The sequence below is a fragment of the Nelumbo nucifera genome, chromosome 8 (assembly GCF_055504915.1).
Source record: "Nelumbo nucifera cultivar China Antique chromosome 8, China Antique-T2T, whole genome shotgun sequence".
Classification (NCBI taxonomy): Eukaryota; Viridiplantae; Streptophyta; class Magnoliopsida; order Proteales; family Nelumbonaceae; genus Nelumbo; species Nelumbo nucifera.
In genome coordinates, this window is record NC_142656.1 from 49,326,035 (window position 1) to 49,349,061 (window position 23,027).

The following is a 23,027-nucleotide window of genomic DNA, read 5'->3' on the forward strand; positions in this document are numbered from 1 at the left end:
GCAAAATGCTCCAAATGTTCCAACAATATTAGATCTATGGTGTTGTGGTGGTGGCACCATTGAAAGTGCCGGTGTGTCCAGGAGGAAGCCCAATTTAGAGAAATGAAACAAGCATGAAAAAAAAAAGAACAAAACCAATGGAATCTCAGTAGTGCAATATTTTTAGATCGGAGGCAAACAAAGCATATCTAATAAGATTTAGGGTCCATTTGGTTCATAGCCAGAAACTCAGAATCAATATTGGAATGACCTATTCCCATAGTCTATTTGGTTTAGACATGCAAGAATCAGAATGAGAATTGGAAAAAGCTAGAATGGGGTTTCGTTCCCAAGGGAGGGGAAGGGAATGCCCATTCTCTCAAATGAGGGAATGCCATCCCACCAGGAATGGGAATGAGATTTTGATTACCGATTCTAATCTCAAACCCCTATTCCTATGAACCAAACGGGCCTTTAGAATTACCATTGAGAATGGTGCTTCCGAGAGGAAGTTCTAGGCTTAGATCTTGGTCCACTTGTGATGTAGAAGGCAAGAACTCAAATCTCAGTCTAGATGTGAGATATCTTAGCCTTGGAGAAGTCGTCAACAACAAACCTTGAAGATTGACATTAGCTATTATTGTCACAGGAAACTAGACAAAGAAACAACACAAATGAAAAACTTGTTTCCATTGATTAAGTGAGCAAAATTTTTCAAAGAAAACTTTACCCCTAAGATTGAGGCATTCTTTGACAAGAATGCATGTTTGTGCCGTTTCAGAGTGGATTTTCCTCCCAAACACATGACAAATTGAATTGGAGTGCAAAAATGTGCCAATCCAGTGTTTGCGCTTGCTTAGTTGAGTTGAATTATAAATTCCTCTCTTGAATTGAAGCCAAACTATGTTTTTTTGGAAGAAGAACCAAGCAATTTAACTTAGTTGAGTTGAATTATAAATTCCTCAATTGAATTGAAGCCAAACTATGTTTTTTAGGAAGAAGAACCAAGCAATTTAACTCAATGTGGTTGAGAGGTTGGCTGACTCGAAACCAAGGTTATATTTGGTACCATTGCTGTCTCTATCTGAAACATTTTGGGTTGATCAATATAAATTGGAATTTAATTGTTATTTGAGACTATTTATGGTTGAAATAGGCAACCTCAACAATACATGTGTGAGAAGTTGTTTTTACAAACATCAAGTTGGTATTTCTTGTTAGGGGGTGAAGTATAAACATTCTAACTTTAGTAATTCTCACATGTGATGTGGTAACACATATTCTCATCAATTTGCATCGATCAACCTAAAAACGTTTTAGGTAGAAACAGCAATGTTACCAAACACATCCCAGGTAAGCATTTTTGTAGTTTTTTCTTTTGAAGTTTAGACTAGGTCTAGGCTCAATGGATATTTAAACGAATGACTTTTTCAGATCCCTTTACTCCTAGGGCTGCAACTTTGGAACTTTGGACTGGGTTAGCCCAAACCCAACCTGAACCCAACCCGAAAAATTAGGTTGGCTTGTGTTGAAGTTTAGGTAGGTTTAGGGACTTGATGTTGAAAATATGAACCCAAACTATAGGATGGTTTAGGGTTTCATTTTGTTTTTTATTGGTAAAGGGTTGATCGATCGATTGGCGAAACAGGATTCGTGTAGCCAATCCCATATAATTGGGATAAGGCTTGGATGATGATGATGATGAAAGGGTTGGATGGTTAGGGTTGAAGCCTTGAACAACCTGATCCAACCTGAATTTGACATTTCTAAGATTAAAAGTAAAAATGTTCTATTATGATGCTTTAAGTACAAACCTTAATTATTAACATTAAGTATGAGAAATAATGATATTTTAACCTGACCCAATAAAACAATCGGGTTAGTTTAGAGTTGAGGATGTAAGCAAGGAGGTAAGGCAATAGTAAGGGTTTGATGCAGTTGTAGGGAGCTTTAACGGAAGTTTTGTAGGGGGGTCGAGGGCATAGTGTAGTAGAGCTTACACATCAGGGTGATTTGAACACATGAGGAAAGCTTTGAGCTATAGAGGAAAACTCCCTAAAAAGTCACATAATTAGAAAGAAGACTTTTTCCAAAGCAAAAAAAAAAGTTTGTTGTTCGGTAAGATCTGAAAGAAGACTTTTTCAAAAGTTTTCTACCTTCCTTCAACTGGGAATCGTATTCCCTAAATTTAGAATACCATATTCAAGGATCTTATTTGAACCATAATCGAACCAGATCTGAACCAAAAGGTAAATGGGAGGATTATACCTGATCCGGAGAAGCAGTATCTCCCAACGTTGGTGTTCACGCCCAAAGAAGAAACCAAGATCCGCTCTTGCTGAAGATGACACAGCTGTGGATGGAACGGAACCAGTAGGGTGCGTCCTACACATTGGATCCTTCGCAAGAATCCTCTGGAAACTCTGAACACCGAATCTTCTTCAGTCTTTCTTGCAAGACTGATGTCAAGAACTGATTTCTTGACTTCCTATTGTTGCAAAGATCGAATCTTGCAAGGGTGAGTGGCGGCGGCAGGAGGAGAACTCTAGGGATGAAGATGACTGAACTGCTTTTCTTCTCTCTGGAGTATGAATGAGATCTAATCTCAATTCGCAGGGAGTTTTCTTTCACCAAAACCCTAGTTCGAATTCTGATGTATTTTCTCTCTTGTTTTTCTCCTCTTTTCTTCTTGATTAAGAAACCTCCTAATTAGGAGTTATCCCAATCCAAATCTGTATTTGGATAGGGGGTTATCTTAATCCTATCTGCAGATTAAGTTAGTTTACTCCTGATCTTATCAAGAGGTTACCAGATTCAAATCTAATTTGAATTTGGTCTCCTAGAGTGGATAAGGTTAAAGGCCCAATCCTTTTATTAACATTAATCTCAGATTCGCCCCATAGATGGGTGATCATATAAGCCCAGCTCGAAATGGGCTTTTGGCCCATTAGATGTTCAGTGTTTAACTAGTTTCCAATCTGTTTGGGCTTCTTTGTATGGTGTGGGACCCAAGCATTGATCTACACACCAGCCACATGGGTTTAGCCCAGCCTTTAATACAAGGCCCAGCCGAATTCACTGAAAGACTCAGTAAACCCCTGAGCCCATCATATAGACATGGGCCCAACACTTACATTAAGTGGTCCTTGGGCTAAGCCATCTTATAAAAACCCAAGGACTGTGGGCAGGTGCAAGATTAGTCCATCAGGTACTATCCTAAATGGTCTTACACTTAACCTCTCAGCCCTTAATGATCAAGCACTGCCTGAGAAGAGAGGACCTCTCCCTCGGCTGCAAGGAACAGTGCCGCACTCTCCACTCACATGGATCCCGGGAATTAAAACCATTTGCAAACAATTCGAAACCATACATATATATATAAATATATTAATTTTGTAAAACAAAATTCCAACGATTGAAATCAACTGTCGGCAGTTTGGTTTCCATTAGGGAGAGTGCATTCCCGATCATTACCCTTTGTCCGACAAAGGGGCTGATCCTGTCACTATGATCACCCACTCAGATGAATTCTCAGACTGTCCCAACATACCCAGGTTTTGATCCCCATCTAAGGATCTCACTGATTGGCATATCAATGACAGCCCGATCCGACACCTAGTTAAATGTCATAATCGAGTCTAGGGGTCAGGTGTAATTTTCCAATTTTGCCCATCTGTCTCCAAGGTCCAGGGCAATACTGGAAATTTGGTCCGGTTCAAGGATTCAAGTAATCCCAAACTGTATGTGCCTTGGGTCTTACCCTGGTGGCTGAGACAGACTATCCCAACACTTGGTGGCACACTAGTATCAGCCTTGGCAGGATAAACCTCCCCAGACTTATCCAACGGCTGTGATTATTTAAAACTAACACGAGTCTCTATAAGTGTCCAGTTTTAGGGTCTTACACAGAATTAAACCAAACAACATGAATCAAACATGCACTTTATTTATTTCCACTAAATAACAAAAGTACATCAAGTCGGATTGAAGCTAAGGGCATACAAAACTGTTTAACACTATTATGACTGGGTATTCTTGAACGCAACTCTTTTGTCATTTAGGCTGTGTTTGGACACGATATAAATGGAATGTAAATTCTAGTTTAGGGTAAATTTGCACTCTGCTTCACTTTTGTCTGTGTTTGGCAACATTACATTTATGCATTGACAAATGATAGATCAATGCATATTTACATTGATAATAAGATGTAAAAGTACATTAATAAAAAAGAAATAAATTTGCATTCAAGTGGGCTTTTGATAAAAAAGCATATGTTTTATTGAAATTCATGTTTGCATCCACTAAAGTTAAAAATCTGTTTGGCAAGAAGGTAAATTTATCAATGCAAAACTAATCCAACTTTGTAATTTATATGAACCGTTTTACACTCTACATATTTGCATTCACACTTATTTACATTGTTTCCAAAGGTAGCCTTAAGATTGGAAGCTTGGGTTCACGAATGCAATGCTAATGCATTGTGGCCAGTTGCTTGAGTGTCTGAAACGAAATCTCCATAGGGATCCATATACTTACAGAGGGTTTAACATTTTGGGTCGGGTTAGGATTGTCCTCAACTTGACATAACCTAGCCTTAGGGGTGTACAATCAGTCGGTTCGGTTAGAACTGAAGACCTAACCGACTATTTGGTTTGACCATCTCTTCCCAACAAAACCGAACCAGACTATAATTTAAAACCGACCGACCCTAACTGAATTCAGTTCGGTTCAGTTTTACTGATTAATAAACAATTAGTTATTAATCTTTAGTCTAAGTTTTAATGAACAATTAATGCAACTACAGTCATTTAATGAACATTTGAATGACTAATTATTAAAGCAATTACACTCATTCTTCACAAACAATAAACGAATAATTAATAATTAGTCTAGACTTTAATACTCTAGTTGTTTAGAGTCTCTGGGCTATTTAATTAACTATTATTAATTAAAATCTAGAATAGGCCCAATCTCCCAAAGCACAATGGGGAATTGCGAATTGATCATTATTCATTGAAAAAGATAATAATTATTAATTAATAAGTATAAAATATTATATATTTAATATACTTAATTAAATACAATCACTAATTCGATTTTCGGTTTGGTTCAATTGAAAACTCAACCAAATCGAACCGAAACCAAAAACCAAATTTAAAAAAAAAAAAACAAAAATCGAATCGATATCCAAATTAATCGAACCGAACTAGCTTATTCGGTTTTGTTAAGTTCGGTGCCCCTATCTGGCCTGACCTGCACCCTTACCCTATTTATGGAAAAATCGGATTAAAGATAGAGTACATTATAAATAGAAGAAACTCAATCATTTAATTGCTAAAAGACAAGATCATATGGCTGGGATCCTTTGATAAATACACTTGGCAATGGGTAATGAAGGGTGTGATCTTTAGCACTCCTTAATTGTGGGGGCCATTTGCATTGGTGGGGCGTTGGGAAGTATAATTAATTATAAGTAAAGGTGAGCAAATGGATCAGTTCTACCTATAATATTGGATCTGACTTCAAATCCGTCTTTGTAATCAGTTCTTTAACAGGGCCCAGTTCCAAACTCTTGGGACCAATCCCCACCCAAGCTAGTTTAGGATTTGGGGTTTACCCTACCCAAATCAACTTAGAGAACCAGATTTAATTAGCCATGGTAGAATCAACCTTGAATTTAATTAAATTGTGGTATTAAATTATAGATTAGCAACAATTATGTGATATTATTTAGGTTATTTATGAATTTTATTTTATTTTTGGGATTGAATAACCATATGAATTTGAAGTGTAGAATATTTATGATAGGTTGTTATTCAAGGTCAAAGCTTTGAAAGGAAAAAAATACGGGTTTACTAGTACACCCCCTAATAGTTTTTATGGGTTTACTTAAAAAGTTAAACCTATCTTATAGTTTTCATTTTGCTAACCCCCTTAATTTGCAACCTATTTATTTAATTGGCTTTTCATTAATAAGTGTTTATTTTGCATCTAAAAATAGTAACATGATCACCTAAATTGAGTGGGAAATATTCAGTGGTGTGGGTCTATGGCTATTCGTTCAAAAGTACCCTACCACTTCTTACAAAAAATAAAATTGATCAAATAGAGTGGTCTCTTGTGTCTTACAAGTAGACCTGTTCGTCAGTCGGGCTTGGGCTTGGCTTTTGCTAAAATTTGATTGGGCCAAAGACCAACTCGTGAATATGTTTGTTTATTAGGGGCAAAAATGATAAGTTCATTTTATTTTTTTTTCAATTAAATTTATTCGAATGGATGTTAGAGCTAAAACTGTCATATTTTTTACATTCATATAATAGAAGGTCAATTAAATAAATCATTACAAAATATAAGGAGTGTTTTAATAAAACACAATTATAGAATAAGTTTAGTAAATTCATGAAACTATAAGGAGGCGTTTTAATAAATAATATAAAAAATTAAAGAATAGACTCCACGGATAGAACTTGGAATCCTTTATAAATTTGTAAAGTTATACACTCATTATGTCAGTACCTCCATGATAGTAGGCCCATGTTAGGGGAGAGAAAGAGAGAGGGGCAATTTAAGAAGGAATGTGCCCGTGGTTTGGACATGCACGTGGTTTGGAGATGGAGACAAGTCACGTATTAAATAGCTAGTGGGATCAACCTACACACAGCTCTTTCACTCCCGCCTTTCCTTTTCATTCATTCATTCTGGTTTAATGTTTTTCTTTGGAATAAAGGATTTTGACCGGGTGTGGTTAGGGATGTAGCTTGGGTCTGCTTGGATTATGCATTTTGTTAAACACATTAAATTCAGAACATTGCAGCCGCACATCTTACTATCTTACAATACAAGATGAAAATCCAGTTTGAAGGCCCATAAGCCTAGAAACTATCAGGATGGGCTTGGTCAATTCTTTGAGCCTAGTCTCCAGGTATACATACATACATATATAGAAGATTTCTGACAGCACTTGCATAGAACTGTCAATTGGCCGGGTATGGGTCGAGATAGGACGTAGAATCCTGTATTGTTAGTCAGGACTAATATCTTATTTTCAGAATCGAATCTATTATTAATCAGAACAATTGGGTCTGACCTGATTTCAATAATAAACAATGAAACTCAGAATTTCATTTTGATAATATAATTTTAATAAAATTAAACATAAAGCACAAACTATTTATATGTTGATAAAATATATATTTTTAATCATTATTATTTTTTATGAAATTTATCCTTTTAGACATAAAATAGAACAGAAATTACCAAAAAAAAACTTAGATATCTTTATGTATCATTAACTATATATATTTGGTTTGGAACAAGAATCAGTACCAATCTAATTATTAATTGTAATATAAATATTAGAACCAACATAATCGTTTGGTTTATTCACTTCTATTGGGTATATAATCCGATCCATTGACAACCCTACACCCATAAGGGGATAAAAAGGGTTAGGGTAAACCAAAACGGTGTATATATATATATAGCCTCACCCGGCCCATGATCACCTCTGACTCCGATGCAGTGTAAAAGTTTAAAATCAGGTACGGGCATTCAACTTGCAGCTTTAGCCCATTACAAAAGGATCAAGTCCAATCCAATCCAAAGAATATTTTGAACCATTTTGGAATGGTTTAATTTAATGTATGGACCATTCAATCTGTTCAAATTTGTTTTGATTTAGATTAATTCTAATCTGAACCTGGTCCATTAACACCTATATTCTTATTTTCTATCAATGGATCAGATATTGGCTCAATCCAACCCAATTCAATATAAATTCATTATAGATGGATCAGTTCCAATCCAATCCGATAAATACTTTGGACCATTAAGTCTGTACTGGTCTAATTCAATATGCCTTGTTGGTCTGTCTAATCCATCTAAATTGATTGTGATTTGGACGGGATCCAATCCAAAACCGGTCCATTGACAGCCCTATTTGGTAGGTAATTGGCTTACAAGTGCATCATACACTAGTGGGTCCATACCCAATGCCCCCTCACCACATGAATTCTTTGGGATGCATCTGTAAGAGTGTTAGTGGAATACAATAGAAAAAAACAGATTCCATACTCTTAGGCTCTTAGCATTTATCTTTTTGAGAAATAATACGTGTTCTAACTTCTAAAGCAAATGAAAATCTGGAATTGTTATTCATGCGTTCAAATCCAATTTCAATTCAATTGTGTGTTTTTTTTTTCGAAAATCTATGATATTGAAAAGATATGGTATGGAAAGAGTTTTGATCAGTCAAAACCCATCCATGAATTTTGATAAATAACACCTGATTCTCTGCCAAGTCTATGATTTCAGTTAATTGATCAGGTGTTTTTTCCGATATCATATATATTTTTTTTCTTTTATATCATAGTTGAATCCTTTGTTTTTTATTCAATTGGGTCAACCAACAGTTTGATTCAGTACTCATATATAGGCTGAGTGAGGTAGGGGTGATCATTTCAGCCTGGCCCGAAAATTCTGGGCTTGTGCCTAGGTTTTGTGTTCAGGCCCGGGCCCCGGCCTGCATATATTTAAACTTATACATTTTGTGTATAATGTATACATATGTATACAAGTTATTTTACATTATATTATTTATTTTATATATAAATATTATAACTCGACATGTATAATTTATATTACATATAATATTTTATATTATATAATGTACAAAATAAGTTTATATGCATGTTATGTCATTTAATGTCAAATGTTATAGATATGTAATGTTTTATATATGAAAGACATTGGCCCAGAATCAGGCCTGACCCGTATAAACCTGGACTAACGCTTATGTTTCAGGCCCAAAACCCCAAACTGGGCCTGGGCCTAAGTTATAGCCCTTATCATAAGTGCAAAGCCTGGCCCGGCCCATGATCACCCCTAGGCTGAGGGTTTGGTGCTGGGTTCAATTGATTTGACTGTCTGGTCTGATTCAGATTTTAAAACGGTTGTTGGTTCGGATATTCGGATCATTCAGTTGAAAACCGGCAGGGTATCAGTTCTATTTCAGCCCGAAACCGTTGTTTTTCCAAAAGCCATTGGATTGATAAGCGATCCACTGATCCATGCAATTGAACCATCAACCCATTCGATTCAGACTACGGTTTTTATTTCAACTTTATTTTTTAACTTTTAAGATGTCATATGCTAATCTATTTGCACTAGACGGTTAAATTATTGACCCTAAAACCGGTGGCTAAAGTGATAGCCCGTTCTACATCTACACACTTTGCCTGTAACAGATCCGAAATCAGATTGGATACAGGTTTAACCTTTTGCACTTTTTGCACAAAGTGGCTGGTTTCAAACTTGAACTCGTGTTTACATATCTAATTTCCTTTGAGTGTAGTCTGTAATTTGTCTCTCAATATCACAATCCCAGTTTCTGCAACAGCTTGTGAAATGGATGCAAATCTAGGCAAGGTTCAAAGTATCAACACGATACGTATCATTTTAGGAGCTCCCTGATACACACCCCTACAGAGGGTGTATCGGGGTTCTGACCGATTCAGTGGGTGGAGGAACCTTAAATCGGCCCCCCTGAATCGGTTTTGAAAAAAATATAAAAAAAGTAAAAAAAAAAACAATACCAATATACTACTGGAATATTGGACATATCAATATTTTGAACCTAGGTTTGTACTATTATTGTTTCTGCCTGAAATGTTTTGGATTCCATACATGCTAATTGGTGAGATATGTTTTGTCACATTACATTTGAGTCATTTCAGTTAGAATGATTAGACTTCACCCCGAGCAAAAATCATCAATTTCGTGTTTCTATAAATAGCTTCCCTTTTCTTGCTAACTAGTCCGCTGTGTAGTTCCCTTCTCTTCTATCAGCGACGTGCAATTCCATGGAATCTCCAAGCATCCTTGAAGAGTGATAATTCTTGGCCCATTAACCTGAAGAGCAAGCTTATGGGCTTCAAGAGCAGATCACGTTTCAGCCACTGTAATGGCTGTGGTTCCAATTATATCCATCTCAACACCAAGAATTTCTCCCCTATAATTTCTCACTAACCTGAAGAGCAAGCTTAATGTAATTGGGTTCGGGGGAAGTCCATTTTATCCATCTTAGGATTTTTTCTCTCCCGTCTTTTTGATCATAGGGGATGCTATATAGCATCAATGAATTCTTTTGCATATTTCCATGCTTTTATAGTCAATTCTTGAGGGGAGCAAGTTTTATTTTAAAAAAACTTCTCATTTCTATTTTTCTATAAGGCTGTTGATGTAGCGCAATCTGGTCACTCCTAGATGGAAGGGGTCTCGCTCCTACCTGGCAACGGACAATACCTGAGAAGGAGAAGATAAAGGATTCCCGGGGAGCTCGCCTGGCGGGAACACTCTGATGCGTAAGTTAGAAGTCTGAGAGAGAAGCTTAGAGAGTAATGATGAGCTAAGAGTGGAGATGCGCACTACTCGATTACCAAAAATTCAATTACCTTTTTTCTTAGGGGTCGGAGCCCTTATATATTAATGCGCTACAAATCGGGTGTAACCGCCTCTGGCTCTCTGCTATAGCCGTTATTCGTCAGATTGATTTGATTGGCGCAGGTATCCGTCGCAGGGTACGGTCCTGTCACCTGAGAGACATTATGCAGAGCTGGCGTGTATGCCGCCAGACGTGAGACGTGGGCGCAGTCCTCTGGACTGGCAGGTGCTGCGCCGCCAGGCAAGAGACGTGGGAGTAGACTGAAAAGCACAGTCTTGTCGGATAAGACGTTACCCGAAGACTCCGGGTTACTCAATAACGAGCTCCTTTGTAGCGAGCTCCCTTGTAACGAACTCCTTCGTAGCGAGCTGCCTTGCAACAAGCCGTTCTGTAGCGAGCTGTCTTACGACGAGCTGTTCTGCTGGAGTTTCAACGAGCTCATTACGCCGAGTTGTGGCCAAGCTGTCACTTACGTCGAGTCATATCCACATGTCCCTTAGTTAGGAGGTCGGATCAAATCACCCTCCATCAATTGCCCCCACTCCCCAGGCTAAGAGTCTCACTCTGGCACAGGGAGTTCATGAAGTGATGGGTGGATTTGACCCATATTCAAAACTAGGTTGACTGATTGCATGATGTATACGCACAGATGTCAGGTGACTTCTAGATTTTTGGGTGCCAAAAAATGTGCCAAACCGCATTCAATTTGGGAAGACGTGCAGCTGTCTTTACTTCAGTTTCAGAGGACGTGCAGCTAGCGTTATTGTAGGCTGTCAGATCTGCTTTGATCGAGACTGTTGGTTTTTCTGGCACATCGGCTATAAATAGGAGGGCCCCAGGCCTCATTTTCTTTACGCCAACTTGCCTTGCATTCAGTTTTGAGGGCGTGCCTTCACCTTGTTTGCTCGCGCTTCCCCGTTTCTATTGCTTTCTCAGTCCACTTTCTTGGTGAGTCCTCTATTCTGTCCAAGCAATGTCTGGGTATCCGTACTACGATGTCTTTTCCCGAGACGGTAACCAGGGCGAGGTCACCTCGAGCTCGGGGGGAGCTTGGGGGTTCCTTGAAGGGTAGGCTCCAGAAGCCCGTGAGGCCTCCGGAAACACAACTTCCACTTCCCGGGGTCGGGAGCCTGATAGTTTCGGCCCTTCCTCCATGTCAATGGAGAGGCTTCGGGCCCTAGTCTCTTACTATAACCTCCCTAGGGACCTCATCTACAGCCTCCCATCCGGTAACTTTCCCTATGAACACGGCCACGACGAAATCGTAGTCTTTGAAGAGCAGCTCGTGGCTGGTCTCCGACTCCCTCCATATCCTTTGATAGTGGAGGTCCTCACCCATTTTAATGTCACTATAGACCAACTCCATCCGAACTCAATCCGGAATGTGGTTGGGACAATTTCTTTGTTTTTTGAGTATTGTCTTCCTCTTTCCCTTGATATCTTTGCCACCATCTTGTCCACTAAGAATGCCTCCCCCGGATCCCCTCCAAAGAGGCGCTCGTACTACTTTTCCCCTCGTCCTGTCTTCAAGCTCCTCCATGATCTTCCGAACAGGATCCCAGTCTGGAAGTGGGGTTACTTTGTAGTTCGCAACCCCGAAGGGTGGCCCTTTCCGACCCACTGGAGGGCCGCCATTCAGGATCCGGGCGTTGAGCTGAACCCGAAAGTTTGGGAAATGCTGCAGTCTTGGGCAGGGGTAGGCTTCCTCTGTTGGGACTACTTGGCTGAGGACAAGCTCGTGCAGGCCGGCTTGAGCCCTCGGTAGGTCACCCTTAGGTCTTTTTTTTTTTTGAGCTAGACTAATGCCTTGTGATTCTTGCAGCTGACATGTCTGGTGTGGATGCGCGTCGCCTTCTGTCGAGCAACCAAAAGTGTAGGGCAAAGAGGTCGTGCCCCGACCAGGCATCCACTTCAGGGGCCGCTGAGTTCGAGGTTGCGGACCCAGCCTTTGTTCCGCTGCCAGAGGTCCCGCCTGTGTCCTTTGAGGGAGTAGCCGCGGGAGGCAGCGAAGAAGAGGTCCCACCTCAGGAGTAGTACCCTTCAGCCGCGCGGTCCGGCCCCACCGTGTTCCCGCAGTTTCCTACCGAGGGAAGGGACAAAAGCATCACCAACCACCTTGTGGCCTCACGGAGGAGCCGGCGGGCGATCACTCATGATGAGGTCGCGAGCTGGGCAAGGATGCACCATAGGGAGCTCGCCAAGCTGGCCTCGGCTCACTGCATGGTGGTAAGTGCCTGGTTCTTCCCTTTTTCTCCCTCCCTTCTCTTTTCTTTCTCCCCCCTTACTTACTTCGACTTTCTATTGGCATATGAACTCCGCCATCCACGCCATGGCCTGTCAGACTGCTATCCACTCCTAGGACGCCGTCATTCAGAGATCGAACGTGCAGAGCCTCCAACGCGAGCTCGACCGAGCCCGAGAGGAATTCCTCCAAGCTCAGAAGGGGAGCGAGGCCCAGGAAGCACGAAACTCCCGTCTGTCTGAGGAGAGTGCCTGTTACAGGGAGGAGTCTTCGAGGGTGGCGGCGGAGAGGGAGCTTCTTCGCCAGCAGGTCCAGAGCTTGGAGTCCACACTCCATGAGAGGACCCACAACTTCGACGCCGCGGTGGAGGCAGAGTGTGCTAAGGCGGTGGAGGACTTCAAGGAGTCCTAGCAGTTCCATCTCCAGGTCGAATACGGCTTTAAGTCCTACCGCTCAGGGTTAAAGCTTTTCTGGTGGCTGATCCAGAAGAAGTTGTCCGACCTCAACCTGGAGGGCATAACAATGAGAGACCTGGCCCCAGAGATGGCGGACGTGGTGGAGGAGGAGCCCAACTCCCTGGAGGAGAGTGATGAGGAGGTAGAGGAGGTGGGGCCTTGAGGCTGGTTGCTCTCTTTTTTTTTCTTCTGAAAAATGATTCTCTTGAAGTGGTTGCTCCCGGGCGGCTGAGCCCAGTTCTCTTTCTTTTCTTTCTACTTTGCTGATGTACTCTCCCAAGCTGTTAGGCCCGGTTTCCTTTTTTTTTAAACTATTAATGAAATGCTTCTTTTTCTTACTAAGTATTTGTGCGATTCTTTCTTTTTCTGAAGTGACTATTTCACCCGAACTGCTAGGGATAAGCGCCCGAAGTGGGGTTTCCCGACTATCGTCATCCCGAGCTATTTCCCCGTACTTAGTAGGGATGATTTTATAATGTACACCGAGGTGATCAACATAGTGAGCATGTGCCCAACTTGTATGCACCTGGGTTACTTAAGTTGAAGTCAGTTGTCCCTAGTGGGTCCAACTTGTATATCGGGGCAGGCTATGCATCATAGGATCCACACCCGAGCTGCCTGCACCCTTGGTATTAACACTTAGCCTATGCCGACAAAGCAGTTAGGTCTTATACGGTGCCGAGGTCTTCGTTAGCTCGGCGTTTTAGCCCTTAGGCTGGGGAAGTGACTTATGGTTCACTCTCCTAGAGTTCGCCCATGCCACAGAGGCGACTGGGTCTTGTAGTGCCGAGGTCTTTGTTAGCTTGACGTTTTGGCCCTTAGGCTTTGGGAGCGACTACAGTCCACTCAGCTTGGCGATTACAGGTAATACTGCCTTAAGTTGCCAATATTCCATGCCCGAGGTACTTGTTTCCCTTCTAGGGTTTCGAGCTTATACGTTCCTTCCTCAAGCACCCGTTTTACTCGGTAGGGTCCTTCCCAATTTGGCCCAAGCTTACCTACACCGGGCTCAGGCACCATAACCTTATGAAGGACCAGGTCACCGACGTAGAGGTTCCGCTTCTTGACCCAAGCGTTATAGTACCGAGCTACTCTCTGCTGGTAGGCCGCCGTCCTAATGTATGCGAGGTCATGTACTTCATCGAGTAGGTCGAGATTGGTGCGTAGCTCGTCTTTGTTTGCCTTATCATCATACACTTCCAGACGTAGCGTGGGGACTTCGATCTCGGCTGAGATAACTGCTTTAGTGCCATAAGTGAGGTTGAAGGGATTTTTGCCTGTTAAGGTCTTCACCGTGGTCCAATAAACCCATAGTGCACTGAGTAGCTCGTCTACCTAGAGTCCCTTAGCTCGGTCGAGGCGTGCCTTCAGTCCGCGGAGAATGGCTCTGTTCATGACCTCCGCCTGACCGTTTGCTTGAGGGTGTGCTACCGAGGTAAAATTTTGTTGAATCCCCATATCTTTACACCAGTTCTGGAATTTGATATCCTCGAACTGCTTACCGTTGTCAGAGATTAGTACTCGGGGTAGTCTGAAACGGCACAGTATACTCTTCCATAAGAAGTTCTGCACATTCCGCGTCGTAATCGTCGTGAGAGGTTCGACTTCTGCCCACTTGGTGAAATAATCAACTGCCACCACTAAGAACCTCCTCTGTCCTGTCGTTGGCGGAAATGTTTCGAGTATATCGATCCCCCACTATGCAAAAGGCCATGGGCTTGTGAGATACTTCAGGTCGGCGGCAGGTTGGTGGTGGATGTTGGCGTGCTTCTGGCACTTGTCACATCTTCTGACGAGCTCGATCGCATCTGCCTTCATTGTTGGCCAGTAGTATCCTTGTCGTAGCGCTTTCTGGGTGAGAGCCCTACCCCCCAAGTGTCCACCACACAAGCCCTCATGAGTGTCGCAGGGCACGAGCTTGGCTTCGGAAGGTCACAAGCAGCGCAGATAGGGGAGCGTATAAGATCTTCGGTACAACCGTTCATCTATTATGACGTATTTGGCCGCCTGACGCTCTACCCTTCTGGCTGCATTGCGTTTTGCGGGGAGGGTCCCGTGTAGTAGGAATCTCGCGAGCAGATTGATCCATCTCGGCTCTGCTTGAACAACAGGAGCGACCTCCTTTGCCCCCCGGAGAATGCTAGGCCGAGGCAAGTTCTCTATGTACACGATCCTCATGGTATTATCACTAGTGCTGGCTAACCAGAACAGGGCGTCGGCCTCAGCGTTCTCTGATCTCGGGGTTTGCTTGATGAAGTGTGATTGGAAGTTGAGCAGAGCCTCTCTTACTTTGGCTAAGTAGGCGATCATTGTTGGCTCGTGGGCTTCGTATTCACTTGTAACTTGGTTGACAACGAGCTGAGAATCACTATAGACGATGATGTGTTTGGCTTTCACTTTGCTTGCTAGAGCCAGCCCGACTAGTAACGCCCCATACTCTGCTTCATTGTTGGACGCCGCGAACTCAAAGCGTAGCGCGTACTCTAGTTTCACCCAACTCAGCCCATACAGAACGATTCCAGCTCCACTACCATGTTGGTTGGACGAGCCATCTACGTGAAGGATCCAGGGTTCCTCATCCCAGCTCGGGTTCGATCTAACTTGGAGAGAAGCCGCACTGGTTGCTACTTCACGGTGCTCGAGCTCAACCGGCTTGGGAACCTCGGGCTCGACCGGCCTAGGGACTTCGGTGTTGAAAGTACATTCCGCGACAAAGTTGGCTAAGGCTTGGGCCTTGATAGCAGTTCGTGGCTTGTACTGGAGGTCGTACTTGCTGAGTTCGATGGCCCACTTCGTCAACCTACCAGAGACCTCGGGTTTGAGTAGGACTTGCCTCAGAGGCTTGTTAGTGAGGACGACGACAGTATGAGCTTGAAAATACGAGCGAAGCTTTCGAGCTGCAATAACTAGAGCATATGTCAACTTTTCGATCTCTGGATATCTCGTCTCTGCTCCCTGCAACACCTTGCTAACATAGTAGATAGGTCGTTGGACTCTATCTACTTCTCTTATTAATACCGAGTTGACCACCTCGTCACTTGCAGAGAGGTACAACTCCAAAACATCACCCTCCTCGGGTCGGGTTAAGACCGGGATACTGGCGAGGTACTTTTTGAGCTCGTCGAACGAGAGCTGGCATTTCTCAGTCCATTCAAAGCCTTTGCTTTTAATTGCCTTAAAGAAAGGTAGGCAGTGATCTGCTGATTTGGACAAGAAGCGGCTCAGAGCGGCTATGCGGCCATTCAGCCTTTGAACCTCCTTCAATTTCTGGGGTGGTCTCATATCTAGGATGACCTTAATTTTTTTCGGGTTGGCCTCAATGCCATGCCGGTTGGCGATGTACCCTAGGAATTTACTCGAGGTGACACCGAAGATGCACTTGTTTGGATTTAGTTTCATGTTGAACTTACACAATTTCAAAAACAGAATGCAAGTCTTGTATTAAATCATTTGAAAACTGAGTCTTGGCGAGCATGTCGTCTACATAACATTCTATTTTCTTGCTGATCAATGACTCAAACAATTTATTTACAAGTCTTTGGAACGTTGCCCCAGCATTTTTCAGTCCGAAGGGCATGACCTTGTAGCAGTACAGGCCGAGCTCAGTTATGAAGGTTGTCTTTTCTTCGTCAACAAGGTCCATCCTGATCTGGTTGTAGCCTGAATAGGCATCTAAGAAACTTAGCAACTCATACCCTGAGGTCGCGTCCACCAGACGGTCGATCCTGGGGAGTGGGAATCAGTCTTTTGGGCAAGCTCGGTTCAGGTCGGTATAATCGACACACATGCGCCACTTACCATTATCTTTTTTTACCAGAACGGGGTTGGCCACCCAGCTTGGGTAATGGACTTCCCTGATAAAGTCGGCTGTGAGGAGCTTCTCGACCTCCTCGTCAACTGCTCTCCAGCGCTTTGGGGCTAAGTTGCATTTCTTCTGTTTAACGGGCCTAACTACAAGATGAGTATTCAGCTTGTGAGTGATGATGCTAGGGTCTATGCTAGGCATCTCTACTGCGGACCATGCAAAAACATCTAAACTTTCAAGTAAAAAACTTACTAGTTGGAATCACAGAGGTTCCTCGATTGAAGCGCCGGTCTGGAGTGTCCGAGTTGGGTCCTCTACCGAAGTCGAGATGGAGACAGTCTCTTCTGTAGGTGCAGCTCGCTCCTCGCACTGCTCCACAGGTCGCTTCAGCTCGAGGTCGTCTGCCACCTTGGCTTTCCCTTTGAGGGCGGCGACGTAGCACTTGCGAGACTCAAGTTGATTGCCTCGCGCCACCCCAACTCGAAGTCCGTAGGGAACTTCATCGCCAGATAGTAGGTGGAGACCACCGCATGTAGGGTGTTGGTGATGGGCCAACCTATTATTGGCGTTGTACGGGGAGGGAGTCGTGACCACCAAGAATTCATGGTTGAGCCTCACTATGCTAGGACAGGTGCCGACCTCTACAGGTACAATGATTCTCCCCAGGGGCCTGACTTCCTCTCCGCTGAAGCTTGTCGAACGCCACCTTGAAGAGAATGTCCGCCGAATTGCCGGAATCGACGAGGACACACTTGACTTCGAAGTCGTTGATCCTTATCTTCACGATGAGCGCATCATCGTGGGGGTAGTGGACCCTGCGCGTGTCATCCTCTGTGAAGAAGATCGTGTCTTCTGTCCTTGGCCGCTTCGGGGGGTTTTGGTCTTCCCTTTCTCCTGTGGGACGAGACTTGACTCTTGAGAGGATTCTGGGTCTGAGAGGTCTCTCCTCGACGAGAAGGACGCTCGTTCTGATGGCGAGGTTGGACTTGTTGCACGGCCGGATGCCAAGGAGGAAGGGGCTGCTGGGTCTGAGGCAGCGAGGGGAACTGCTGCTGATAGTGATGCTGAGAAACTTGGTGCATCACTTGCTACTGATATGGTTGGAATTGTTGGACCTGTTGCATCTGAGCTTGCATGGCTCGCATGCATTGCACCAGGTCTTCAAGCTGGTTTTGGGCTGTCATGGGGAGAACAAGGGAGGGTTCGGTGAAGGTTGTTCCAACTGTGAAAGGGAATGAAGCATTCACGGGTGCCATTGTTTGAGGCACGTTCAGAATGGGAACTCCATCCACGGAGAGTGGGACGGTGAACTGTCCAATACACACCGCTGGGACCTGGAGTTGCTCCCCAGCGGTGTTCATTTCTACATTGCGTGCTGCGTTGCTGGAAGAAGCCATGAGAACTGAAATCTGCAAAGTTTTGGTGGAAGGCTTTTTGAAGCGTTCCCATAGACAGCGCCAAATGATGTAGCACGATTTGGTCACTCCTAGCTGGTAGGGGCCTCACTCCTACCTGGCAACGAACAACACCTGAGAAGGAGAAGATGAAGGATTCTCGGGGAGCTCGCCCGGTGGGAACACTCCGATGCTTAAGTTAGAACTCTGAGAGAGAAGCTTATAGAGTAATGACGAGCTAAGAGTGGGGATGCGCACTACTCGATTACCAAAAATTCAATTACCTTTTTCTTGGGGGTCGGAGCCCTTATATATTAATGCGCTGCAAATCGGGTGTAACTGCCTCTGGCTCTCTGCTATAGCCGTTATTTGTCAGACTGATTTGATTGGCGCAGGTATCCATCACAGGGTACGGTCCTGTCACCTGAGAGACGTTATGTAGAGCTGGTGTGTACGCCGCCTGACGTGAGACGTGGGCGCAGTCCTCTGGACTGGTAGGTGTTGCGCTACCGAACAAGAGACGTGGGAGTAGACTGAAAAGCACAGTCTTGTTGGATAAGACGTTACCCGAAGACTCCGGGTTACTCAATAGCGAGCTCCCTTGTAACAAACTCCTTCGTAGTGAGCTCCAATAGCGAGCTCCCTTGTAACAAACTCCTTCATAGTGAGCTCCAATAGCGAGCTGCCTTGCAGCAAGCCGTTCTGTAGCGGGCTGTAGTGAGCTATAGCGAGCTGTTCTGCTGGAGTTTCAGCGAGCTCATTACGCTGAGTTGTGGCCAAACTGTCATACTGAGCTATCACTTACGTCGAGTCATATCCACGTGTCCCTTAATTAGGAGGTCGGGTCAAATCACCCTCCATCAGTTGTGTTTGGAAACAATGCAAATAAGTGTGAATGCAAATATATAGTGTAAAATGGTCCATATAAATTGTAAAGTTGGGTTAGTTTTGCACTAACAAATTTACCTTCTTACTAAATAGGCTTTTAGTTGTAATGGATGCAAACACGAAGTCCAATAAAGCACATGCTTTTTTTTTTATCAAAAGCCCACTTAAATGCAAATTTACTTCTTTTTTATTGATATACTTTTACATCTCATTATCCATGTAAATATGCATTGAAAAATGTAGTTTATATCATTTGTCAATGCATAAATGGAATGTTGCCAAACACAAACAAAAGTGAACCAGAATACAAATTTACCATGAACCGGAATTTACACTCCATTTGCATCATTTCCATAGGAACCCAGGTGATGACTATTTTCTCCCATACCTACGTTTTTCCATTTGTGTCTTCCTTGACATTTTCTTCCACCATATTAAATCCCAATGGGGATGTCTGGGTTTGATGCTGCTAGGGATGTCCAAGTGATCCCAGACCTGTAATGCCAGTTAGCAATTTGCTAGGATACGGTTTTGATCCTCCACTTCCCCGCAAAATTGGTAGTTGGGGGGTTATGTTAAACTCCCTGTCAAATAGTCTTTTTCTTGTTGGGATTTTGGTTTTGATCAACAACCATATGAACATTTTGATTTTTTTTCCATACAATTGATTTTTCTTATTTTTCTTGTTAGTTTCAAAATTGTGAGGTCAATATTCTCATTATTTTTTAGGAAACTATAAGCCGATCTAAAAGTGATATTTCCATTAGAGCTATTACTCCAAGTTTTCTTATCCTCAATCTCACTCGAGGGGATGTGAATAGTCTTAATTTTCTTAATGATTTCTAACGGCACCAACTTTGATCGCTTGTTTATATCCCAATTGTTTTTTTTTTTTGTTAATAAATTCACTAACTTTGAGGTCAAGATCCTCTTCATCTCAGTCTTTCAAAGGTTTTGTATCAGCCCAAGGTTCAAAGTATTGAAAACGTCAAGTGTATCGAAAATGCAATTTTAAGAGACGTATCGGGATACATTTTGGATATGCATGCATATCGGAGAAAAACTAAGATACACATAGATACGCTTGTGAACACTATAAATACTTTAATACATCATAAAAATACATCAACAACACTAAATATAAGACCTCAAGGAGGTGTATATACATTAAATTAATATATTTTAATGGTTTTATGAAAAAATATATTATAACTAATTATAATTTCATTAAAAATCTTATTCTTAACTATAACTTATAAATTATAATTCTTAAGTTTTAATGTTTTATTGGATGAGAAAAACCCAACTCTTCTATCCAACCATAAAACATGCATTGGCACAACTTCTATGTGAAAATATAATTAATAATTATTTATTATTTATTTCCAAAAATTATAAAAAATAAATAAACATGATATAATATATTCAAAAAATAGTTATTAAAGAAGAAACTTCAATTGCTTTGTGGATATGATAGATCATCCATAGAATAATAATATATTCAATTGTTGTGATCTAATGATAAAATATAATTAATTATTATTTATTTTTTTAATTCTAAAAATATAAAAAATAAAAAAATATATATTAAAGAAGAAATTTCAATTGCTCTATGGATATGATAGATAAATCCATAAATCTAAAGACTGTATCTTTTTCGTCGATACGCCCTTGATACACCCTGATGCACCCCCGATGCGCCCCGATACACCCCCGATACGCCCTGATACGCTCTCGATACGGGTTTGATATATATGAAAAAAGATGAAACGTCCAATTTTCATGCGTATTCTGTATCGATTTTTCAAAGATATGATACAATACGCCTGATCGATACGCTACGCGTATCGTATCGAAATTTTAAACCTTGTATCAGCCCAACTATCAAACCGGGATCTATAGTTAGTACCATTTCCAATTCTTTGCATAGTTCCCTGTCACACAAAATCTTTCACTTGATTAATTTTTTTCCGGACCCATGAGCTTGTTTTTGGAACTTTTTCGTCTAAAAATTCCGAGTTATTTAAATATTTGCTATCACCCACAAGTTCTGCTTTTGGGTCATCATCTTCCAGCCTGATTCATCAGATTTGCTTGATTAATTTGTTTTGTTTTTCTAATGCCCGAGCCCCCATTTTTCGTATCCGTACGTATTGAGTCTCGCTTAGTTAAAGCAAAGGTTCTATTGTTCCTCTTTATTCCCTATAGGAATTGTATTTGGGCTTTGTCAATTTCCTTTGTGATTTTTGTTGGTATACCAAACATATTCATTTGGTATTGGCCCATGTTCCTCACAACAGATTTTAGAAGGGTAATTTTTCCACCAAGGGATAGGGTCTTGCTTCTCAATCCATCAAGCTTTTGCTTTACTTTGTCTACCAGCTCTTTGAATGTACCTTTTGTGACTCTTATGAGTGCCTTTCTATGTTCTGTTAGAGCTTCATTACAGATGACAAACAAATATGGGGATAGAGGACCCTCCCATCTTATACCTCTACTAAGTTTGAAGCTTTCAGCTGGGGAGCCATTTACTAGAATTTGAAAATTCACTGTAATCACACATTCCATAACCCAATCAACCAATTTCTCATGGAACCCAAACTTGAGGAGGGTTATTTTTAAATAATCTCATTCTAATTTATCATATGTTTTTTCCATATCAATCTTATAAGCAATTGTTCCCACCTTTCTTTTTTTTTTTCTTTTTCATGGAATGGAAGATTTCATGTGCTATTAGTATGTTATCAGTGATTTGTCTACCCGAAACAAAAGCAAATTGGTTTGGAGACACAACTTTTGCTAATAATGGTTTAATACAATTTACCAAAATCTTGACAGTTAATTTAAAAATCACATTGCACAAGCTAATTGGTCTGTAATGATCCAGAATCTCAGATGCTTTCTTTTCTAGGATGAGGGCCAAGATTATTTAGATCTTGTCATTTTTCCAGAGTGGAAAAATGCCTAGATTGCATTGATTGTCAAGTCTTTAATGACATCCTAGTATTTCAGGTAAACAACAGTGGTACCAAATACAATCTAAATGGGCAATCCAACCTGAATCCAATAAATAGGGTCGATATATTAATACAACTCTTTCACTGATGTTTGCCATATCAAGGTTGGTTTATAAAGTGGAAATGAGGATATAGTTAGATCCATATGCAGCCCAAATATAATTTGGTTCTATATCATTGACTCCACATCTGATCTTGTTGAAACAAGGATCACACAATGTGCTAAATGCTACTTTAGATTGGAAGAGGCGGTGGCCTTGAATTTGACATGCTCCATTTGATGCCCTACCTGGAGGGACCAAGAGTCACTAGAAAGGGCAAAAGTTTTGGATCCAATCTTCTATTGCCCAGTCAAAACGGGTTTCAGTTCAGGATCCAGATTTGGTCCTCACAGAGCGCTTTTCACAGCACTTGCAGCCGCACATCAAGAACATCTCCCATACTTGTATGATGTCATTCATGGAGATATTCCCAATCCATGACTGGAAAGTGCTGTGAGGTTGGTGTGGAGAACACTCTATGAGGAGCAAAGTACAAATTCTCACTTCGGAGTTTCAATGATGGATTATACAACTTTTACCAAGGAATGTTCAAGATCTTCCCCACTATGTAGACATAGGAAGGGGATGGCAATTGCATACGCTCTTTGAATAACAAATGGAATTACCATATTGTTATTATCAGTGTAATTCCATTTGCACTAGTACAAAACTGCAAATGCATGAGTGCAAATGAGAAGAATGCAGATTCTGGTCCACTTTTGGCTTGTCTTTTACTTTTTTATACTTTGCTTCAGGTTTTATTTT